Below are 5,240 nucleotides of genomic sequence, written 5' to 3'. Positions count from 1 at the left end.
GTTCATGTTCTTTCTTTTATTAATGTTTTGTACCATATTGATTGATTTGCAGATGTTGAAACAAAGGCATGGGAAGCAAGGGCAAAAATGAAATATTGGGACTTCATCAAGATCAAAAGCTTTCGCACAGCAAAGGAAACAGTCAACAAAACCAAAGACAACCAACAGAATGGGAGAAGATATTTGCAAATGGCATATCAGATAAAGGGCTACTATCCAAAATCTATAAAAACCTTGTCAAACTCAACATCCAAAGAACAAATAATCCAATCAAGAAGTGGGCAGAAGACATGAACAGACATTTCTGCAAGGAAGCCATCCAAATGGCCAACAGATACATGAAAAAGTGCTCAACATCACTCGACATCAGGGAAATACAAATCAAAACACAGTGAGATACCACCTCATACCAATTAGAATGGCTAAAATTAACAAGTCAGAAAATTACAGCTGTTGGTAAGGATGTGGAGAAAGGGGAACCCTACTACACTGTTGGTGGAAATTAAGCTCATGCAGCCACTCTGGAAAACAGTTGAAAACAACCTCAAAAAGTTGAAAATAGGGGCACATGGGTGGCTCAGTGGGTTAAAGCCTCTGCTTTCAGCTCAGGTCATGATCCCAGGGTCCTGGGATCTAGCCCCACATTGAGCTCTCTGCTCAGCAGGGAGCCTGTTTCCCTCTCTCTCTCTGCCTGCATCTCTGCCTACTTGTGATCTCTGTCTGTAAAATAAATAAATAAAATCTTTTAAAAAAATTTTTAAAAAGAGCAAGTACACTCAATGAAATAGTTAAAAATAGAGCTGCCCTATGACCCAGCAATAGCACTACTGAATATTTGCCCTAAAGATACAAATGTAGTTATTTGAAGGGGCATGCACACCCAAATGTTTATAGTGGCAATGCCCACAATAGCCAAACTATGGAAAGAACCTAGATGTCCATCAACAGATAAATGGATAAAGAAGATGTGATATATATATATATAATGAAGCCATCAAAAAATGAAATCTTGCCATTTGCAATGACATGGATGGAACTAGAGGATATTGTGCTAAGTGAAATAAGTCAATCAGAGAAAGACAATTATCGTATTATCATATGATCTCTCTGATATGAGGAATTTGAGAGGCAGGGCAAGGGGTCTTGGAGTAGAGAGGGGAAAAAATGAAACAGGATGGGATCAGGAAGGAAACAAACCAAAAGAGACTCTTAATCTCAGGAAATAAACTGAGGGTTTCTGGGTCATGGGGTGGGGGAATAGGATGGCTGGGTTATGGACATTGGGGAGGGGATGTGCTACGGTGAGTGCTGTGAATTGTGCAAGACTGATGAAAGACCTGTACCTCTGAAGCAAATGATATATTACATGTTGATAAATAAATAAATAAAATCAGATCAGAAAAACTAACCATCAAGGAAACACCAACCTGAGATGCCTTTGTGGGAGAATTCCATCAACGAAGCAGCTGTAGAGATGTGATTAGTAACATAGACTTAAGTCTGGGGATTGACTTTGGCATCGACACTCTCACAGGTTGGTGGCCATGGGGAACCTACTTAACCCCAATGAACCTCCATTGTACACCACAAAATGGGTCCAAGTATAGTATCAACCTCATAGTGTCTATAAGGAACAGGAGAATAAATGCACATAATGCGTTAACAAAAAATTCCCACAAAAAAGATGAACGATAAATGCCAAGTGCAATTTTACTCACAAGTTTTCAAATAAAATATCACCCCAGTGCTACTTAAACTGATTAAAAATCAGTTTTAAAAAATCAGATTCCTAATTCTCTCCATAAACCATTCACTCAATTATTTACCATGCCCAGCACTAACACTGCTGTTAATACATTCTAGTGGGAGAACAGATAATGAAACAAAATTTTTAAAGTGAAATGGATAAAATATTAGCTGGTCAACAGTGCTACCATAAGTATAAAAGAAAACATTAAGTCTAACAGAGAGATGAGAAATGGTTGGGGGTAAGGAGCCATTAGGATGGCTTCTAAAGGATGGCCTCATAAAGCTCTATTTATAAACTGATATCGAACCTAGAAAGTATTACACAAAAACAGAACCTATAGGCTATTTTAATTTATAAAAATAAAGCAGAAATGCTATAACAATCCCATATAATAAAATCCTTCAATGTAGATAATCACGTTAATATATTAAGGAAAAAAGAGTGTAAACATCTAAATTACTGCTGGAAAAACAACAACATTCTTGACTTTTTGAAATATCACCAATAACTGCAAACATCAATATTTAAATACTTAAATACAATATTTAAATACTATTTGAACCAAAAACTCATACTTAAAAATTTTCAAAAGAATTTTATCCTAGTTATTGGCTACAACAAAATAAAATTGGGGAAAACATGAAAAGGACTGGAAACATGAATTTTGCTGTATCTTCATAAAGAAGATTTAAATACATTGAGGAAGCTGAAAATGAGTTATATCTATATAGACTAGTATGTAAAGATCTTCAGAAGACTGAGTGGTAAATGCAAAAGTTATACATTTAGACAAAAACACACATATATTTTATTACCAAAGGTTACTAATTGAACAATCTTAGAATAGAGATTCTGGTGAGGGATGGGTAAAGGTTTATTCTACAATGTTTCTCACTTTGTATAGATTCAATTTTTAGTATTTATTATAATCTATTCTAATTTATTTTTTATTTAAAAGGTAAAATACACTAAGAATTTCATATATCATGCAAACAAAATAAAGATAATGGTCTACATAACATTCAGTATGTTAACTAGTGCAATAAATAGAACAAAAATAAAACAGGGATCTAAAGGGCTAGTATCCAAAATATATAAGAACTTATAAAACTCAACACCCCCCAAAACACAAATAATCCAGTTTTAAAGTGGGCAAACTACATGAATGAACATTTCTCTAAAAAAAACATACAGATGGCCAGCAGGAAAAGATGTTCATTATCACTTACCTTCAGGGAAATGCAAGTCAAAACTACAAATTAGATATCACCTCACACATTGGAATGTCTAAAATCAACAACACAAGAAACAGATGTTGACAAGGATGTAGAGAAATAGGAACACTCATGTACTGCTGCTGGGAAATCAAACTGCTACAGCCATCTTAAAACAGTATGGAGGTCCCTCGAAAACTTAAAAATAAAATTAGGCAACAATCAAACAATAGCACTACTGGGTATTTACCCAAAGAATACACAAATACACACTAATTTAAAAGGATAAATCTATCCTGACATTTGTACCATATTTCTTTAAAATCTTCCAGATTATGGAAGCTTCCAAGTGTGTATGTATATGTGTGTGTGAGAGTGTGTGTGTGTGTGTGTGTGTGTGTATCCAACATAAAAAAATAGGGAAATCTTGCCATTTGCAACAACATGGAAGAAGCTAGTGAGTATAGTGCCAAGCAAAATAAGTCAGTCAGAGAAAGACAAATACCATATGACTTCACACATATGGAATTTAAGAAACAAAATAAATGAGAAAAGGTAGAAGAGAGAGAGAGATCAAGAAACAGACTCTTAATCATTGAGAACAATCTGATGGCTACCAGAGAAGAAGGGGGGATGGGTTAAATAGGTGATGGAGATAAAGGAGTGCACTTGTTGTTGTAAGCACTTGGTGATGAATAGAACTGTTGAATTATAATACTGCACACATGAAACTAATAAAGCACTCTATGTTAAAAAAAAATAAAGACAGGAACCCAACTAAATATGAAAATAATAGTGAGAAAATAAGTAATAATACTAAACATAACAATTAATTAAATTAAGGTAACTACAAAAATTCATCAATATGCAGCCCATATGGAGATTAGGAGTTTACTCATGGTGACCACTATGCATAGAACTGTTAAATCATGCTATTGTGTATATGACAATAAGAAAACATTATATATTAATTTTACCAGAATGAAAATATTAAAAATAAATAACAATTCATGCAACTATAAAACTGCATTGACTACTTCATTACAAATTATTGACTCAGAATGTAAAGGCATTTACACTAAAATGGACTTTAACATTTGAGGAGATTGGCTCTAATGATAAACTATGATCTTGATGATGCATTTATTTGCTATTTGATATATTTCTCTTACAGAGCTTCTTCATGGCATTTGCCATCTCAGAATTTCTCAGAGTGTAGACCAGTGGGTTCAACATGGGGGTTATGACTGTATAAAACACAGTCAATGATTTGTCAATAGGAAGGTCTTAGCAGGTCTTGCACACATGAAAATACATGGAACAAAGAAGAAGACCACCACAGTGATGTGGGAACCACAGGTCTGGAGGGCTTTCTGCCTCCCTTCTGCACTAAGGTTCTTTAGAGAGTGCAGGATGATACCATAGGAGATGAGCAAGAACACAAACACAATACTGCAGATCACTCCACCATTGGTCACCACTAACGGGCCGGCCACATGCATATCAGCACAGACCAGTTTCAATAGGGGATACATGTCACAGAAAAAATGATCAATGACATTGGGGCCACAGAATGGGAGCCCATAAATTGTGCTAACGTGAATTACTGAATGCAGAAAACCTCCAACCCAGGACACTACCAGCAGCACAACACACACCCATTGCCTCATGATCACCAAATAATGCAAGGGCTTGCAGATGGCCACATAATAGTCATGGGCCATCACTAGCAGAAGAAAGACCTCTGAGACACCAAAAAGATGATTTATAAAGAGCTGGGTCATACAAGATTGAAAGGATATGGTACTTTTCCCAAAGAAAACCTCTGAAATCAATCTGGGGAAAATACAAGAGGAATAAATGACATCCATAAAAGATAGGTTAGCAAGAAAAAAGTACATAGGTGAGCCCCGGGTATTACTTACAGTCACCACAATAAGCAGGTTTCCCACCACAGTCAAAATATAAAAGAGTAAGAACATAACAAAAAGAATCTTCTGTTCCTTTGGATCCTGGGTGAGCCCCAAGAGGACAAAGTAAGTTACGTTGTTTGGTGGTTCCATCTAGTCTGCATAGGAGATGACTTCTCATATTAGAACCAGGCTGATCTATAAAACAAGGGAGAAAACTTTTAAATACATGATAAGATTAACCTTTTATTGATTCATTCAATTAAAAAATGTGGCAGGAGTACCTGTTTTTGTCCGATGTTTCATAGAGGTGATTCCCAAATTGAATTAGCCATGGTTTCCTATATTCAGTGATAGCATACCTAA

At 35.5% G+C, this 5,240-nt stretch overlaps 1 pseudogene; it reads right to left on the bottom strand.

Moving 5' to 3' along the window:
* Positions 1-4,107: 4,107 nt before the first annotated feature.
* LOC132008394 (olfactory receptor 4A47-like) lies at positions 4,108-5,027 on the bottom strand (annotated as a pseudogene).
* Between the last annotated feature and the right edge of the window lie 213 nt (positions 5,028-5,240).

The sequence above is a fragment of the Mustela nigripes genome, unplaced genomic scaffold (genome assembly GCF_022355385.1).
Source record: "Mustela nigripes isolate SB6536 unplaced genomic scaffold, MUSNIG.SB6536 HiC_scaffold_148, whole genome shotgun sequence".
Lineage (NCBI taxonomy): Eukaryota > Metazoa > Chordata > Mammalia > Carnivora > Mustelidae > Mustela > Mustela nigripes.
The sequence above is the reverse complement of the archived record's forward strand: the minus strand, read 5'-3'. Positions and strand labels throughout refer to the sequence as shown.